The following is a 20,394-nucleotide window of genomic DNA, read 5'->3' on the forward strand; positions in this document are numbered from 1 at the left end:
TTAAATCCGGTTTTTAAACTCATAGTCGCTCGGGCATAGTTGTTCGGAATGATCCGTAGAATATTTTTCGCAGCCGCAGCCGAAGGCCTCTGCTGCTAGTGCTGCTAGATATTTATTTGTAGAATATTAAGTATTGTACAAATAATTTATAAAATAAAATAAAAAATAAATAAATAAAATTTTCGCAGCCGCGATTTGGAAGATTAAAAATCGACCTAATTTATGTACATATAAAAGCAAAAAAATTAAAATTGTGTTGTAATTATTATTTTTAATTTCAAATTAATTTTTGTTTAAAATATCATATATTACAAATATAACCTTTTAATACTTACAGTGAGCTTAAGGAGAGCTTTCTAAAATTTTTTATTTCAAATTAACGCAACGCTTTAAAATTTCTTGTATTAACTGGTAACTATTTGTCTACCAAAATTAATGACTACATTTATAATTTATTATTCATAAATTTTTATTTTGCAAAATTCACTTTCCGTAAGTTTCTTGAAACAAAATTTGAGTTTTGGTTATAAAATGGATATAATAAATGGTTATTGGTTATATATGATAGCGGACGCTTAAAATTTGCTGTTATAATACATATTATATATGTATATGATGTAGTGAAACGTAAGCATTAAAAAAATCAATATCGGTCGTTTGGTGTTACGTTGTTTTGCATTTTAGCTGACGATATATGTATAAGAACATTTTTTTAGTCAAGCAAAGTATATACACCGAAGTTTTTTATGCTAATTTTTTTTAATATTCAAAAAAAGTTACCAAACTATTTTTCATATAAATGGTTATTTATAAAATAACACAGTTTTATTAAATAGCTGATTTTTAATAATTAAATAAATATTAATAAGCATTTTTTACTTTCCATTTCAGATGCTTTTAAAAGGCATGGACAAAGCTACTCATCAATCTACTAAAAATAACAAAAAAGTTTATTAAATTACCGTTAATAAATGGCTTACTAAAAAATCTATATTTTCTGTAACGAAAAGTGTAATTTGTGAAATTTATTTGCCAGTGATGAAAAAAGAAAAAAATTACGTGTATAGACTTGTTAAAATCCCGAAATTAGATAATGTAAATACCAAAGGATTATAAAAAATTATGAGCAGCACATAAAGAAATAAAATTTAAAAAAAAGAAAATTGTGGAAAAAATCGTTTGAAATCAGACACACAGCAAAGTGCTAAAAAATCCCTGGAAGTATGCAACGTTAACTCAAACAAGAGAACGCACGTTAGCTCTGTTACTTTATAAGTTCGAATTTCCGTGAGAAACGCCAGCTAAAAGCAACACATAGCAACGCCAGCTTAAGTCTCGCATGCAGCTGTGCTTAAGCGCCCACTAATATGGCTCACAAGTGTATTTATGTATGTGTGCTGAAAAAAATTTAAATAAAGCAGCAGAGTGTGAGTGAAAACTAATAATAACAAAAGCAAAGCCGGAATGCAAACAGAATAAACAAAACAAAAAAAGTGTAGAAAAAATACTGGAAAAAAACAAACAACAAAAGTGGGCTAACAAGCGATAAACACAACAAAAGTGAGTTATTAAAAATTATGTAAAAAGCTACTGTAAGCAAATGCTGCTAATAAATGCCAACAACAAGAAAAAATACATAAAGTAAAAACAAAAAAAAAAATCCTTGAAAGAAATTTCCGCAGTGAATAAAAGTGCAAAAGTAGTAAAAAATGCAAATTAATTAAAACCACGTGTGTACAAAAACAAAAAAAGCGAAAAATCGCAAAGCAAATACACACGCAGTAAATAGACGCGATAAAAAGTGAGTCTCCCAGCTCAACTCAACTCAACTACACAATTACAAACAGGCACCACTAAGCGCCAGCAAAGCAAAAAGATAAACAAAACCTATATCCTCAATACTGCTGCAGCACTTTGCACCCTCTGCACCCTCTCCACCCCCACAGCTGCCCCAACACACGCACTAGACGCAATCAATGCCCACTAGACAAGCGCGCCGCTCCAAAGTGCACTCGAAGTATACACAGCTGCACCGCTAAAGCCCTGCGCTCCACACTCCACTTCGCTCCAGCTGCAGCAGTCATTTATTAAACGCAAAAAAACTTCAAGCAAAATAAATATAAAAAAAATCATTGCATACTTTTCTGCTTGCACTATTTAACTACGCGCTCACTCGCCTGGCGCTTCCACAAGCAGGAGCGGCAGCTCGACGCTTCAGTGGGAATAAAACGCGAAACGATAATTTCAGAAAAGGTAGGTTAATCATAGATTAAAATGCGTTTATTGTGCACATTTATCAATGTAAGCGCCCGGCTGCACTGCACGGCGTCTGCCGATATGCAGCGCTTATTGTTGGCATTGTGCCGCGGCTGCCATAATGCGTACTTGTAGTTTCTCTTTCGTTAAAGCGCGGCGCTTTTGAAAAGTGAAATACGCGGCAGCAGATAATTAAGTTGGCATTAATGGCGCTTTTGCCATATAACGCTGGCGGAAGCGCCTTGAAGTAGGCCAATATTATTTCAATCATTTATCGCAACGTATTAACGAGGCTGCGAAAATAAGTGCAAAGATAATTGCTGCCTTTTGCTTGGTTTTACAACGTAGGTATGTGCAGCTTTTCAACGTGATTAAATTTCGAATGAAATTTTTGAATTTTTCGTGATATTTCTTAAAGCGTTGTTTAATAGTTTCTATATATTAATATAGGTAAAGAAAAATTTAATTATGACAACTACAAAACATCAACTCTGTGATGAATATATATACACGTTATAAGAAAAAAAAAGGTTGATGCAATTTCATTACTATTTCTAATACTTAAAAAATAATATATTATCTTATGATATTTTCATAAGAACTTAGCTACAAAGACTTCGAAGAAATTATTGTTTCTTAGAAACATCTAAAAATATTCTGTTGCTGGAGAAAGTTAGCCTTTTTGATACTACTATGTTATTTGAAACTTTATTACTATTGTAGTATCAGCCTAAATGTATGCTATAATACTAATTTATCTATGCTAAAGCCTTGTCAACTTTATAAAAGCAATCTGGAGTCATTATGCTGCATCTGCAACCTGCGCGCAATGCAGTCATTCCTCAACTATTTTGTCCTACAAACGATTAAATAACTCTATATCATAGTCAGTGTTGAAAGTCTCTCTGTTTTGAAGGTAGTCAATAAAAATTATTCCATGCGCATCCTAAAATTCAGACACCATAATTTCGACAGCCAAATATTTCGTTTTTCTACGCTTTAGAGTGGCAATTCAGAGTGAAATAATGGCGCCATGTTTCATCCATTGTCACATACGCAAAAATTTGTCGTTGTTTTTGGTCTAAAGTGAGCTCACACGGAACCCTCTTTTCACAGAGCTTTCTCTTGCCTAAATATTTATGAATGATATGACGTATACCTTCAGTTGATATGCTGAGAGTGTGCGGTATCACGAACAACTCCATTGTGGATATTTTTGAAGTCTTCGTCGGTAACAACCACTTTTGGGTGTCCACTGCGTTCACCGTCTTCGGTGCTCATTTCACCATGTCTAAACTTAGCTTAACAATCCTTTATACTTGATTTTTCTAGGGCAGTGTCCGGTAAGTCATCAGCAAGCCAAGTTTCTGCTTCAAATGTAATTTTTCCTTTCAAAAAACAATATTCTATCGACAGATAAAATTCCTTTTATCGCTGTTTTTGCACAATATCAAAAGTAGCTGCCCTCAAAATGATATAATTCATAAACTAGTTACCCGAGAGATGTCAAATTTAAATCATGGTTAGATCGACGCTTACTCACAAGATTTCGGATTTTGAGTAGTTTATTCCACTAATCTTATAAATTTAACAAGATTTCGCCATACAAAAATGGCAGTTCTTAATCTCGTCTACGAGGTGATCTGAATCTAATCTACGCGAAAACTCTCTGTGCAACTCTGATTTAGCACCATCTACTTGTCAGCATTGGAAATCTATTACATTATCACAGCTAATTTGGGCGCTAAAAAAATGTAATCAAACAAATGCAGTAAACGCAATGAATCTAAATTTACCTGAAAATTGACTTCCCAAATAAAAAAAATGCGTCCAATATTTCCAATATATGGAAAAATTTTTAAAGAAACCGGCTTTTATAACAAAATTCTCTATAGAAATATTTTCTTTTAAAAATTAATAAGTGAAGTGAATTTTTTGAGTGGCAAAAACATCTGTGTTATCATCAGTGAGAACGGGCAAGATTAGTGAAAAGATTAAATGTTATCTAGTCACTTACACAGTATTATATACGCGCCTTTTGACGTTGAGGAATTTAGTTCTAGTAGCGCTATCTATGTGTCAAACCGGTGACTTTTCAATTAACCTGTTACTATTAAATAGCTTAACGCAACCTGTAATGAAATCACATTAATATTGAACTGTGTAATACACAGCTATCCACTTTTCCTTTATTAGTATTTAAAATGGTAGGAATGTGCCTATATTCAAAATATGTATACTTGACAATGTGCTGGTATTATATGAAGACTCTGAGCAATACTCAACATCATCTGCTGTGGGTTCTCCAAGACCTTATCGAGTTTCCTCCCCTCTGTTGAAAGTTTTGGAATACAGGCGCTGATATGCTGCATTATTTGATGCAGATGCCATGGTGTTAACGGGATACAGACCTTTTGTTTCTTTTCTTTTTTCCATCAATACCAGCTTAGCTCCGGGATATACCTCCCCTACATTGGTAATATCAGCTTTGTATAATTGTACCGTTCTTTCGCCGTCGTTAGCAATCATTTTGGATTGTATGTGAGGAATTATTAATAGCGCTTAGAGCTCCACGTTTGTCAGCGTAGTGTTCATTCACTTTCATTGGGCTTTGAGAACTTAATCGGCGTCTTTCTCATAAAATACTCCATTCAAAATTCGGTTTGTCTTCAACCATTTAGCTGACGCGGTAGCATTTTAACCTAACGATTGTGTGTATCATGTTCTCACGGCAAATCTATGGAACGGACACCATCCGATTTTGAGTTGGACGAAATCAGACAAATATCATACCTATTTCCAATAGAACACAAATTTAAATTCCATCTGATTTCTTCACTTCCAGAAGCTGTGAATGTAAAGGATAAGACTTTTCACGAATCAGTTCCTTTGAGCTTTGCCACATCATGCACAAAAATTGTCTAAATCGAAGCGAAACTATTCAAGCCTTCAGATACCGAATATGCCGACCCCAAAGCCTATTGTGATAGTAGCTTATTATATCAAGGAAAATAAGTGGGCGTATTTTACTCATCACAGTGCAACTTTGTATCTGAAATGGTTAAAACGGGCGATAACTTTATCTAGTCCTCATAAAACTAATATAAGCTTTTTCGCACATCTGGCTGACTTTCCTTCATATGATTGGTGGTTGTATGTGAGGTATCTTAGTGAAATTCACAGAAAATTTTTAAAACCAAGCTTTGTTCATAAACGAAGGTTTGCCTCTGCGTTTGATTCTGCCAAGTCCTTTCTTACTTCTTTGTATTGTTCTTCTTCTTGATCTTATATTGGAAAGACAAGTGCGCATAGTTCCCATAATGCACATTATTATGAAAGGCGATAAGGATATGTAAGCTACGTTCGAGATTGGGCTGTGGTTGTTGTTGTAACGGATACCTAATACCCATTTAGAGGGTAGAGAATAGATAAATTGTCATCGAACGGTAGACCTGGGAAACATGCTGTTTAGATGGGGCTTGACCAAGCGGTGAAGTGTGTCAGATGAGCGAGTTAGTAGGGCATGCAAAGAAGTGGCTAGTGTCATGCGGAGACACATTTCAGGCTGGATATATGTTTCATATAGTATGGTCTATTATATTAATAAGTAAGAGTTTAACCTGCTACAGTATCCAGCACTGAACTCTCGTTTTTAGCTCTCAACTCGAGCTCTTTGTCTGCAATGGGTGGTTGTTTGAGGGCTCTTAACCAAGCTGTTCTCCGGTAAAGCACACCCAACCTTAATAACACTTGATATTTGAAAGCTCTGCTGTTGAGGAACAACAAACAACCAACTATGAAGTCAGACCTGGCATTTCGACACCTGCGAGGAGTGTTCAGAAGGAAATATTTACCTACCGAAAAATTCCTATTAATTTTCATAATTCAAGCCGATATGCAGGCTACTTCGAAGTTTCAATAACTTATGTAAAGTACGAACTTATAAAATTAAGCAAGTTGACCCTTCGTCCGAGGCAAATAGGCAGTATATATGTAGGCTGAGCTGCTGCTCAGAATACAAAATTTAGGCCGGTCGATTGGCCATCAAGATCGCGTGATATCACACCCTTAGACTTTTTCCTGTGGATATATGTAAAATCTAAAGCCTATACGGGCAATATCGCTTCGATTCAAGCCGTGGAGCAAAACCACACGCGTGTCATTCGCGAGTAACCTGTCGAAATATTCGACCGACTTATCGAAATGTGGGCTTAACGGATAGACCACCTGAGATGCAGCTGCGACCAACATTTGAAAGAGATAATCTTCAAAAAATAAATGCCGGCGCATGTTCTTTCGTATTATGATAACCATTTGCCATTAAATTTGAAGCTTCTGTGGTTTTTCTTAAAAAATTGGGAAATATTGATATGGATCGCACTTTACTTATTATACCAAAAAACACGATTTTTTTCATCGACTTTTTTAATTTATCACCCTTGATTTAAGCTCAGGCATTTCCTTTCATTTTCCAACTCACACCATTTCACCTTTTAAACTTTCTCGCACAAAGCAACATGAATATTTCACAATTTAATTCTTTCTACATATTTACATGCGCACTTTCTTACCTACTTACTTACCCACTCATTTGCCTTCTTACTTATTACTTACTTACGCACTTACCTACCCACTTACAGCAGATGTGTACACATATAAAACCCTTTGGCAAGCGCTGCTAGCTTACGTGCGAGTTTGTATGTTTGTGTTAATAAGTATATGTTTATACTTGTATAGATGTGTGTGTGTATGTGTAAGGGTTTGAAAGTAAGTAAGGCGTTTACTTAACTGCTTATGCACTTACGCGTTCACTTGTAGCAAAGGCTATTTACCAACGCGCACACATGCATATTCAAGCGTGTGCAGGCATAGTTGCTTTTACATGTATACTGCTGCTTTTGTATAGTACTATATATATATATATATACATATAAAGATAAAAGAGTATAGTCGTACCTCACATTCGCCATTAATATGCTACAAGCATTTCATTGCATGTGAACGCGCGTTTGCGGCTCGCTCTTATCTTTAATATACCCTTGTAAATATATACTCATATAAAAATATACGTATATATATATACATACAGTTACCTACATATATACTCCTGTGTGTCGCCGTTCATCTGCTTGCATTTATGCCCGCGCGTAAGGATTATCAGGCTATAATTTATGTCAGCTTTTACAATGTCTTTTCCCGTTATCTGCCATCAACTCCGCTCCCCGTTTACCTTCCGCCTCCCAGCTTATTTGCTGGCACCGCACTTTCCCTATATATTCGCATTGTTTTCCGCGCCTTCACTTATGCTTAATGCGTTTTTATTTTATTATTGCTTGTTTCCCTGATTTTTACTGCCTGTTTATGCATTATTTTGTTCTTCTTTCGATTGATTCGACTCCTTTTACTTCATTAAATTGCTTTCTTGCTTGCCATTTACTTGTAAATATTACTTTTGCATTTATTTAAAATTTTCCTTCCACACGCGCTCACACGCTGGCATTGCAATGCGCTGCTCAGCGTTCGCTTAAATTAAGTGCTCCTCAAAAATATATAAATTAAAATGCGCGATATATGAAAATGACGCGCCATTAATTGCCAGCGACAGCACGCTGTCTGCCCGCGAAGATATACGAGCGTAATTATGGCAACAATGTGTCATATTCCGGGAGGACGGCGGGGCGGAAGATTATTTAAAGCATGAGCACTGATTTATTCTCACTCATATGGAGAAAGATATTTTTAAATGCGTTTTCCAGCATTTTTTACGATGGGAGGGATTCTTATGCAATTTTACATATTCCAAGAGCTAAAAGAGTATTTGAAATATGTTTATTATTAGTTCAAGTTAAGGATGAAAAAGTTTATAATTTTTGAAGTACTGAAATATTTGATTTCCTAATACTTAAAGGCTGATTCATTTCCAGATTCCTAATTTATTTAAAGGAAAAACACAGCCATTTCAGATTTAATGGGTATTCTTTATTATTATTCGAAAAAATAATCTCTATCATTTATTTTAAGAAGATTATTTATTTCAAATGTTGTCTGTGGCGGCGTCTCAGATGGTTTATCTCTTGCGTCCATTTTTCGATGACTCGTTTGCGCATTTCAAATGATAACTCAAAATGTAACGGCTTTATCTAATCCGAACAGACATGATGATCAAGTTGCAATTCAATGCATTGGACATGCCTCTTCGGACCCAAAGAATTGGGCGAAATATTTTTTAGCCGCAATTTACACTGCACCCTTCTGTAGACAAAGCCAACGATTTGGTACCCGTTGGCTGCGCAAAATGCCAAAAGAGAGCGCGCCACCTACTTTCACCGTTGATAAGATTCAGAGTACCATAAACAAGCCAAATCATCTAAACCCATTGTCCCTAATGTAATTAACATGGTGATGCTAAAACATCTATTCTCGACGGGAGAAAGCCATCTCACCAAGGTCTTCAACCTGTCGCTGACCACACTTCAAATACCCGTTGTGTGGAAAATCGGAAGAGTGGGCCCACTACTGAAATCTGGGGAACCCGCCCACAAAGGGAAGTCCTATCGCTCGATTACTCTCCTCTCCCCAGTGGTGAAGACACCTGAAACCTTGTTATTCCGACTATAACATACCACCTGAGCCCAGCAAACCACCAGCATGCATGTCTTCCGAAAAGTGTACAGTACCATCACGCTCAGATAGTTCATGGCTTCAAACAAAAACCACCCTACGATAGGGCGATCTTCGAAGCGTTGGATTTGCCAAAACCTTTGACAAAGCCAATCACACAACGTTACTTGAGGCCATCAAAAATCGACGCTCCGTCCAGGGTTGAGGAGGTGGACTATGAACTACCTGAACGGTCACCAATCATACGTACTGTTTTGAGGTAAAATCTCTCAATGGAAAAGAACTAAACATGTGATTCCGGTTATTGTCCTCTCCCCATCGTTATTTAACTTCTACACATCAAAAATGCCTCAAGCACCAGGTCGAACTTCTACCACCTTGTACGCGGATGATTCTACGATTATGACGTCGGACAATGAAATCGATGGTATGTGCTCAAACCTAAACAGCTATTTCTCCAACCTTTCTCGTTTCCTAACTGCGCGGAACTTAACATTTTCCCCCACTATATCCACAGCTATCATATTCACAAACTCGACGAAGGAGTGCAGACTTGGCTTTACTAGGGCAGTCGATGGGGTTAAGATTCCGACCGTCAACAATCTAAAATTTTTGGTGTGATTTTCTCTAGTCTGTGATCCTTCACTTTTCATACGACCATGTTTATCGTAAAGTACTGAACCGGACAAAGAAACGTTGTTGGCAAAATGCAAGGCGCCAAGTCGGCTTACACCTCAGTCCGAGTTTCTGCGAACGGCGTCGAATCGACTCTTCTCGGCCTTAGTGTACACTCTCAGCTGCGGCTGATATATTTCTTTCACTGCGTGCTGGACGTGGTCTATTCGGTCGGTTATACAATATTGCATACTGGGTCTCAAGATGGGTAATGGTGTTTCTAATAGGATGCCCAGTAGGCCAATTACGTCGACCATAAGTTAAGCGAAATGTGTGAAACATACCCTTTACAGAGTATACGATATGATTGTATATGAGGTACTATATGAAACCCAGGGAACTGAGTATAAGGTTTCCTTTCTTACTTAAATTATTTATTCTTTTTCTTAATTTGAAGTAATTTTTCCGGAAGTTTTACAGTTTGCAATGGAATTGAATGTTTTTTTCGTAAAATTTTAATTCATAAAAATAAGTCCAGGTGTGGATAGCTACATACATATGACGAAAGTCAAAAGTTATTTTAAAACGAAGAAAATTGTAAGGGTTCGTCAATCATTTGAGCCATATCTGATCTTCAGACACTCTGCGTTGTCTCTGGCTATGCTTATAATACGACACCTCAGTGTAGTATTCTTGAAAGCGGACATGCGTAAATAAGTAATATGAAGTTCTATGATTAGATTGTAGGTAAGAAGTAACGAAGAGCTTTTTAAGTTGAAGAAATTAGACCATTGTAGATAAGTGCATTGAAAAGACTAGCCCATTGATTTTACTCTGCGGCGATTGAATTCGACTTTCTTGGCATGTAAATTGTAGTAACCGCGTCTACTCTAACAGCTGACTCTCCATTCATTCGATAAATACTATATCTACAAATGTAAGTTTGAACGGATGGTTGAAAACTTTTTTTCTTATGAACTTATAACTAAGGTTATTTTTTAATTAGTTCGTAAAGCATCAGCTATACAAATGAATATTAGCTCTGATTCTGCATACAATGGGTTCTATCGAAAATGCTGTCTCCTTCCCAAGTCAAAGTTTGCTGTTTACTTCAGCAAGATTTCCTGTCAAGCCAACATCGTTAGCTTTTACATTTTCACTCTTATTGCCACATTACATTGTCTGTTGTATACGCCTGTTGGTATGCAACAATGTTTGAAAATTTCGAGAAGTGAGTATAAAGACTTAAAGCGAGGCGGCCCGACAGGATGTTGCTACAACATGACAGGAAGCGGAGGAATGTGAAAACATGAACTCCACACCCACAAACAATAAAGTGAAAAAGAACGATTTCTTAACAACAGGAAATGAAAAGCGCACAATTGAATTTAATTGTAGGCAACTTCCGCAGCACTTCAATTTGCTTACACCCAATTTTCATAGAAAACAAAGCGCAAATCAAAAACATTTCATACTTTGCGGATTTGCAGCTTTTTGTTCCAACAGCTGGGCTTTGTGCTTGTTGCAGGTTATGTTGTTGTTATTAATTTTCAGAATTTGGACCCATGTTTTTGGTTATTATGTGGATACTTAAATTAATAAACTTTTATGGAAGATTTTTTTAGCATAACTTTCAGCGCCCAGAATATTTTGGTTTTATTTAATTCATTCAAAATTCATTAATTTGATCGCTTTTATTTTTATATAGAGAATACTATGATAGTTATTTGAAGAAAGTAAGCTGAGACCACAGATTTACGGGAAATTGCAAGCTGATTTATACTTTCGCGTCTATAAAGCATACTTTTAGGTTCTCTATTTTGACAGCGGTTAGGAAATGTTCAAATAAATCTAAAGTTAATGAATTTGATTAAGCATCTAAGCTCGACGGGACTAAGTTACCTCACAAAGGTCTTCAACATGCGCTGACCACTCTTCAAATACGCGATGTGTGGAAAGTCGGAAGAGTGATCCCACTACTGGAACCTGGGAAACCCGCCAACAAAGGGGAGTTCTATCGTCAGATTACTCTTCTCCCCCAGTAGTGAAGACACTTGAGGTCTTACTACGCCCGACCTTCACTCAAAGCCTGATCCTAGTTAACCATCAGCCTAAACACCCAGATAGTTCGTGGGCTTAACTACCCTGTGAGAGGCTGGTCCTCGTAGCCTTGAAATAGTCAGGGCTACTGCAGGACATCCAAAATACATCCAAAATCCTTTCAGGATTAAATCCTTTCAGGATTAAAAAGATGGGCGAGCAACTACCTGAGCGGTCGTTAATCATCCGAAATATTTCGAGGTAAAAACTCAAAACTGAGAAGAATTAAACAAGGTGTTCTGCAGTGAGGTGTCCTCTCCCCGCTATTTTTTAACTTCTACAACTCGAAACTTCCACAGCCACCAGGGAGAGTCTCTATCACCTTGTACGCTGATGATTGCACGCTATTGATGTCGGGAAATGGAATCAATGATATGTGTTAAAAGGTAAATGGGTGTCTCTCTGACACCTCTCTGCACGGAACTTAACATTCTTACCCATTAAATTCACGTCGACCATATTCACAAACTGGACGAAGCAGTACAGTGTTGACCTTCAAATAGCCAGTCGATGGCGTCAAGATTCCGACTGTCAATAATGATAAAATTTTAGTTGTGAATTTTCAGAGTCTGAACTCGTCCACTCCTCATATGGCCCCGATTATTACGAGTACTGAGCTGCAAAAAAATCCTCAAGTCGGCAGCTGACAGCTCATGGGGAAAAGGCAAAAGACTCCCTTTCAGTGGATGGCGTACTTCGTGTCAAACCACCGCCCATTGCAGACTAAGAGCTCGAGTTGCCGCTAGAAATGAGAGTGACCCTTGCGCAGCTTTGTTCTGGATTTATAATTATCAATAAAATTTAGGTACAGTGCCTTAAAGTATGCAATGTATTTTTAGCTCGCTCGCATTTATTTCATTAAATATGAGCTCCTTTAGACATACCTTTAAAAATCCAGAAATATGGTAAACAGAAAAAAAGGCTTTTATGATTTTATAGTTTTCCCCGCAAATCAATATGCTTTGGGATCCAACATTCCACCACTATTTGCCATGCAGCCACTGCTTCACTTCTATACCGTCCCTAAATCCTATGCTGATTTTACCTGGCCTACCAGTCAGTCTATGCGCGCTGCACCGGTCTCCGCTCGGTGGCAACAAGTTACAATGTGCGGCATTTAGCATCTTTGCACCATGGGGCACATGTGTCTGAGCTGCCACCGTCCATTGTTGGCAGCGGACGAACTCCCTTTAGAGCACTTAGCGCACTAACTTGCAAACAGTTAGGTAAGCGAGCATTGCAGTAAGGGCACATGGGATATAGTGCTATAAATCTAAAAAAAAAAAAAATTTGTGAGGTGTGTGTATCGTTCTTTCTTGTTTATTCGTTGGCACATTCAGTGCCTTACTGTTGCGTCGCAGCATACTTTTAGGCTGCTGAGCATTTTCAAGCGCACATTGCATTGCGTTTCTCTTGTTTAAGCGTCTTTCAGTCCGGCTTCCCTGCGTTATACATTCTGCTTTCCTCATTCCCTTTGTTTTCTGTTGTTGTTCATTTATTTGCTCTTTCTTGTCTTCTTCTTCGCCTTCCATTTGTCAATTGTGCTGCCACTTCAGCGCCGCGAAACGTGTTGCTGTGCGTTGAAGTGTGGAGAGAAGTGCACGCATGTTAGTGAGCAACTGCCCCAGCCATGGGTTAAGGCGGCGTGGCACACAGCAACTGTGCCGCTGTGTATTAAAAGTATTCCTTGTGGGCTTTCAGCTGCCACTTTCCCCAGTTTTCTTTTTGTTTTGGTTTTTAAACTAAAATTTGCATTGTGCTACCTTGAAAGCCGCCAACTCACGCTCGGTAAACACATACATACATATAGCAACTTATAAAGAAATCCGCGTGGAGCGCTCATAACATATTTTAAGGCGTTGGCACAGTTGTGCATTATTCATAATGTGTGATGGCGTTGTACGCATGTGACGATTTCTTTTTTTTGTTCACAAGTCTTAACTTTGTGCACTTCTTTTGAAAATTTTCTTTACTGCTTCTTCCTTACTAACTTCAATTTCTTATATTCTCCCTCTCCGACTTCTTTTCTTTGTTTTTTTCAAATGTTTTCACACAGTTGTTTTCGTTCTTGTTGACATTCTGCGCTTTTGTTTTGTTTACCTGCGCGCTGTGTGAAACCTACATGTATTTGTTACATGCTTTTAGGCGCTTTGCATAAATTGCGTTGGTTTCCTTACTTAGCGCTGTTAATTTAAAATATTTTCTATTATGTTGGCTTCGCTAGAATCCATACAAAAGCCGCACAATAAATGTTGTGCTTTTTGTGGCATAATTGTAGGTCGGTACGCCCGCCAACGTTGAGGTTAGAGTTGAGTGGCAGCGGTCACTGAACGCTTAAAAGGTGGCAAACAGCGAAAGGCAGCAGTTGAAGGTGTGAATTTCAAATGAAAAAATTATAATTTAAATGAAGGGAAAGCAAATGGTGGGAACTAAGTTAATGTTTGTAGCGTAAATAGGTATAATTAGCATATACAGAGAATGTTTTTGATGCCATTTCTTCTTGGAATTATAAGCATTGACATTTCCTGCACCTCCCGCCTGTAACTGTGCTTCAAATTGCGTCAGAAAGTATGCTAAGAAACCACAAAAACACAAATTTCCATTAAAAATATTGTTTAAGTACTTTACTAGCAGGATGTACAGCTACCGACACACAAATAGCATATTATATTTTCGTTAAAATAAAAGACGAAAACATCAATATTCCACATAGCAGCTAGGACATATAAATAGCACACTCTGAAACGGGCTTACAAGAATATACAAAAATTTATAAAAATAATTGATTAAAAAATAGCATAAGATTGCTTATTTCGTTAGTATTTTGTGCCATATTCACCATTTTAATCACCCCTTGACATCTTCCTTGTTCGCTGCATGCTGTTCACCAGTTTTTGAAATCGTTCTTTTGACAGTGAATGCCCAGCCTCCTCAATTCCAGCCCATAAATCATCAAAATATTATGGTTTTCAACAAGAATGCTACAAAAGACTGCAAGCTTCTTTCTTCCAGATACTGAACCCATTTTTCACTGAACCGTAACTTTTTCGGGATGCAATAATGACTCATGCAGTCCGTGTGGATCGTTACCTGACCAATAACGCATATTTTGCTCATTGACGAAGATGTTCAGTCAGAAATGACCCTCATCGCCGAAGATGGTTTTTTCGATGAAAATTTGGATCATTTTCAAGTTGTTAGGCAGTCAAATTCACGAACATACGACGATCCTGGCGGTCTTGTGGCTTCAGTTCTTGCGTTGATTTGATCTTGTAAGGATGTAGGTTAAGGCCTTTTTGCAATATTCGCCACAGCGAAGTCACAGAGATGCCCAAAGTTTAAGAACGACGTGTGAGAGACTGATTTGGGTCTTCCTCAATTGATGCGCTAGCGGCAGCAATATTCTCAAAATTATGTGCTCTTATTTGTCTCGCTGACACAGCAACATTTTCACTAGTTGCTCAATTCTTGATATGACAAAAATATGGCGTCGTTTGCTGTCTCTCTCGGTCTACTTTTAAAGCGTCCTTAGCGAAAAACCCGTTATTTGAATTCTTAGCCTGCTATTTTGGTCTTGACATCATTCCATAAATTTTCTATCGGATTGGAACCAAGGCTTTACTGCTTTTGCGGTGCGCTTCGGCCCGTTTTGTTGCATAAATGTCCAGTCAGACATATATTTACCAATATTATATATTTTATATATTTTATTTTTTTCAGTATATTCAAATACTGAAACCGGTTTACCATTTACTAAAACAATTGACCCGACATCATGCCATGAAAACGCTCCCCAATCCATGATACTTTCACAGCCGTGCTTTATGGTTTTTGTTGGTTTACCTAGGGTTAAGGGCTTGACCTTGTGGGCGATGTACAAATGACTTCAGATGAAAAGTCCAATCAATTTATCTTGGTTTCGTCACTCCAAGCACATTCCTCAAAAGTTGTGCTGTTTTGTCACTGGGAGCCATGCAAATGCCAGTCGAATTTTGTTGTGGTGTTTTGATAGTAGTGAATTCTTCCTGCTTATTCGTCTAAAAAAGTTGAGCTTCATTAAGTTGTTTTCCTATAATCTTTCTGGACACGGCCACACCATATTCGTCCTTACTTTCGATCATAACTTCTTCTTTGGCTGACTTAAAATGTTCAGTTTGGCCCTTCTGTGCTATGTTTTTGTCAACACTAATAATGGTTTTACGTGGTCTTGATTTTCATGGAATCTTTTTGTTGACATAGGATGGATATTATCAGCCCCTAAAACAATTCTTAGTTCATCAATTTCGGCGGGAACTTCTCATTTTTTGTTCATTTCCCACATAATCGCACTCTTTTCCTGCGTGCAATGTATTCCGCGTGTGCTGGAGACGCGTTTATAGCTGTAATTTGAGTGAGCAAGAAAGAAATGAAAGAGTGACATAAAGTTGACAAAGCTTCATGAAAGCTTTCATGTTAAGAGTGAAAGCCGTGGTTGTTAACGATTTTTCTTTAGTGAAAAAATACTTTTTGCAGTTTGTTTCTTTTTGCTAATACAATTTTGAACAAATGCTAATAGATTAACCGTATATTGGAAGAAGTAAACAAAGTTAGCTTACACTTATAAGACTAACATGATGAAAGTTTCGATATCGGTACATCATTAATTATAGAACTTTAATTTATAACACAAATATGACATTTCTAAACAAGATTGAAGCCAGGGTTTTCTACTTTTAATATTTTAGACATATAAGCATAAAAGCTCATTTTTTAACAGCGTAAGTTTCATACTGAAATCAAAGTGACATATTTCGCCAAATTTAACAATTATCCGCTTTCATTAAATCACAAAACTTTAAGCCCGATTTCTGCTCTAATACTCAAATAAATAACGACATAAAATTTAAATCTCGAACTCGTCTAAAATATTTATGAAATCGAACGAACGAATAAGAATCAGCACAAATCATGCGATTTAGCCACTGATGGCCGTGATTTCTGCAACTCATGACAAGCCCAAGGGACATGCAGTATAAATAAAGACAAAAATAAATAACAAGCACACGCTGCCTATAAACTAAATAAATTCCCAGCATCTCTCCTAAACACATACCATATATATACAGACATTTTTATTGCGATTACTTTGTCTTTACCGACGTTTGCTGCTGTTCGCTCCGTTATGCAAATTTGCGCTCTAACGAAGCTCGACGCTCGCAAGGTCCAACTTACCGGCGCTTAGGGACTCTTCAAAGCAAATACCCTATATATTTACATATAGACATTTCTAGGTATTTGCATATAAATTTGAGTTGAATTTCTGCGAACGAGTGCAGCCGGCCGCTTGTGTTGATATGAGTGTGTAAAGGATAAACAAAGTTTGTGAAAATATTTGAGTTAAGTAAGTAAAAAGAGTGATTGGTGAAACAAAATCTGTTTTACAAATTGCAAAAAAAAATATTAAATAAAAAATGAAACTAAAAATAAAATTGAAAAAGTTTGCTAAATGTATAACTAAGGGATTACGAAATCAATAAGGACGGCGTGAGCACCAACAAGTGCTTATGCAATATTAATGTGACACGACAGGCTGTTACGAGTGTATTTATGGATTCCTACGCAGATGCTTTCAAAAGCTTTCGAATTATTTATACATGAGTAGGTACACATATGTACACACATTGTATGTATCTATCGCTTTCTCATAAATTTAGGACATGTGGAAAGCACCAGGACGGAAAGTTTTATTTAGTTTTGTTTGCCTTTGAAGAGGTTATCTAGCGGTACTTTTGTTAAGAGAAATGTGAAGGTTCAAAATGTGGGACATTGAATAATAAGTTAGCGGTATATTTAAACTTAAATTAACTTAAACTCAAAGTTTAAACTTAAACTTAAACTTAAACTCAATGTTAAACTTAAACTTAAACTTAAACTTAAACTTATACTTAAGCTTAAACTTAAACTTAAACTTAAACTTAAACTTAAACTTAAGCTTAACTTAAACTTAAATTTAAACTTAATCTTAATCCTAAACTTAAACTTAAACTTAAACTTAAACTTAAACTTAAACTTAAACTTAAACTTAAACTTAAACTTAAACTTAAACTTAAACTTAAACTTAAACTTAAACTTAAACTTAAACTTAAACTTAAACTTAAACTTAAACTTAAACTTAAACTTAAACTTAAACTTAAACTTAAACTTAACTTAAACTTAAACTTAAACTTAAACTTAAACTTAAACTTAAACTTAAACTTAACTTTAACTTAAACTTAAACTTAACTTTAACTTATTAGGTCATACTCTACCGCTTCATTTATACGCACTTTTGTTCATTCTCCCGGTAGGCGTGCTCTTTCTCGTTCTTTTGTATAATATTCGCCACTTTTCTTTCATTAAGTACATTCGGTGAAAACATAAACAAGCCAGCCAAGGAAAATCTCTCGCATGTAATTTATTATTATCATATATTAAGCCGTAGGTCGTAAGACGCCGACAGCAGCAACAAAAATAATAAAAAGAGAGAAATAATTGCACGCATTAAAAGAAGCTGTCCAGTCGTGATGTGGAAAAATAAACTTTGCTCATAAAAGTCTACATTGTAGACCTAGAAAAACAGAATATAAGGCGTTGCAACGTTTTAGGCGCAAATGTATAGACTAAACAACGCCCCTAAAATGATGCTGGTAACAATTTGTTTTGGTGTTTTTGTGTTTTCGTTTAACTCACTCTAAGAGACCGACTGAATGGCTACTAAATAAGAGTTTATGAATACTCAAGACAGGAGGAAAAAGTTAGAACAGGATGTGAATAAAATATCTTAAGTATTATATTGTTATATACCATATACAACGGGCTAGAGAACGATTGGAAAATTAAAGTGTGGAAGAAGTTCTGTAAGTTGTTGAGAATAAAGAGTTCGCAGAAGAGTACAAAAATTTAGTGGCCGTCAAGTTTATCCCTGCATTTAAAGCCATTTTCAATGAATTGTGTGCATAAAAAATTCGTTGGGCTTAACTCATGTTGCTGGGTGTCGTAAGACTCTGCTTGGCTTGGTACATATTTTCCTACAATGGCACTCTTTACTATCTACATATAGTTGTGATTATTTAAAAACAAAGGTAATAATTTATCTATGAAGCACTCTTTCGGAACAAAAATTATGAAATTCGGCAACGATTCTTATTCTCATCACATTTAAAATGCCTAGCTAATAGTTTTTTAATTTAAATTAAATAAGTCTTTCATATTTTCAAGTGGGGAAAGAACTCTATAAAGCACTACAAACAACCGGAAGTTATGCATTCTCAACGAGCTTATATTGGCCATCGGATAGCCAACAGAATTCATGATCCTGATAAATTTTTTCATTGTCGGCAAAATATTCCGAAACTATCTGTCGATCAGTGAGGGTTATGAAACCGTCATCTTTAAAGACAAAACACCGGCCTTGTTCTATAAATGTATAGACTGGCAATACTTCTGAAGATCATGGAATGTTATGAAAATAGATGTGACTCTATATTAAATACAGACCTATTGGAATCTGAAATTTTACATTTTGCAAGAAGTATGCAACATATTGCTTTGAAAAGTAAACCGAAAGTAAGGAAAATTGCTGTAAAACTCAGCTGACAAATCTCTTTTAAAAGAAATTTTTAAAGGTCTAAAATTAAGAGGTTTAAAAATGAAAGTTTCGCAAAATATGTTCGGTCTCTAACCAATGGAAGAAATTCCGATTGCTCTCTTTCGAAAATCGGTAAAAGATCACAAACACCAGAAACTCAAATATGTCACATTGAAATAAGTGCTGATAGTTCTGCCAGAGACTATTCAAAAAAATCGGAAATATTTTTGAATTAAAGGGTGATTTTTTAAGAGCTTGATAACTTTTTTTTAAAAAAAAAACGCATTAAATAAGCAAAATCTCATCGGTTATTTATTTGAAACGTTAGATTGGTTTCATGACATTTACTTTTTGAAGATAATTTCATTTAAATGTTGACCGCGGCTGCGTCTTAGGTGGTCCCATTCGGAAAGTCCAATTTTGGGCAACTTTTTCGAGCATTTCGGCCGGAATAGCCCGAATTTCTTCGGAAATGTTGTCTTCCAAAGCTGGAATAGTTGCTGGCTTATTTCTGTAGACTTTAGACTTGACGTAGCCCCACAAAAAATAGTCTAAAGGCGTAAAATCGCATGATCTTGGTGGCCAACTTACGGGTCCATTTCTTGAGATGAATTGTTGTCCGAAGTTTTCCCTCAAAATGGCCATAGAATCGCGAGCTGTGTGGCATGTAGCGCCATCTTGTTGAAACCACATGTCAACCAAGTTCAGTTCTTCCATTTTTGGCAACAAAAAGTTTGTTAGCATCGAACGATAGCGATCGCCATTCACCGTAACGTTGCGTCCAACAGCATCTTTGAAAAAAATACGGTCCAATGATTCAACCAGCGAACAAACCACACCAAACAGTGCATTTTTCGGGATGCATGGGCAGTTCTTGAACGGCTTCTGGTTGCTCTTCACCCCAAATGCGGCAATTTTGCTTATTTACGTAGCCATTCAACCAGAAATGAGCCTCATCGCTGAACAAAACTCGCGCGCGAAACACATTTCGAACCGAACACTGATTTTGGTAATAAAATTCAATGATTTGCAAGCGTTGCTCGTTAGTAAGTCTATTCATGATGAAATGTCAAAGCATACTGAGCATCTTTGACACCATGTCTGAAATCCCACGTGCTGATAGTTCTGCCAGAGACTATTCAAGAAAATCGGAAGTGTTTTTTTGATTATTTGGCCAAAATATTCTCCCTATATGA

At 36.5% G+C, this 20,394-nt stretch overlaps 1 protein-coding gene across 3 annotated transcripts in view; it reads left to right on the forward strand.

The window, feature by feature from the left end:
* The first annotated feature begins 1,081 nt into the window (after positions 1–1,081).
* LOC115066545 (uncharacterized) overlaps positions 1,082–20,394 on the forward strand; it is a 262,539-nt gene continuing 243,226 nt past the window's right edge. For 2 of the 3 annotated variants that reach the window (XM_049452176.1, XM_049452175.1), the window contains exon 1: positions 1,082–2,253. The gene's annotated coding sequence lies outside the window, so the exon portion shown is untranslated. The remainder of the gene's footprint in view (positions 2,254–20,394) is intronic. The other variant, XM_049452177.1, reaches the window with a different exon arrangement.

The sequence above is a fragment of the Bactrocera dorsalis genome, chromosome 3, assembly GCF_023373825.1.
Source record: "Bactrocera dorsalis isolate Fly_Bdor chromosome 3, ASM2337382v1, whole genome shotgun sequence".
Classification (NCBI taxonomy): Eukaryota; Metazoa; Arthropoda; class Insecta; order Diptera; family Tephritidae; genus Bactrocera; species Bactrocera dorsalis.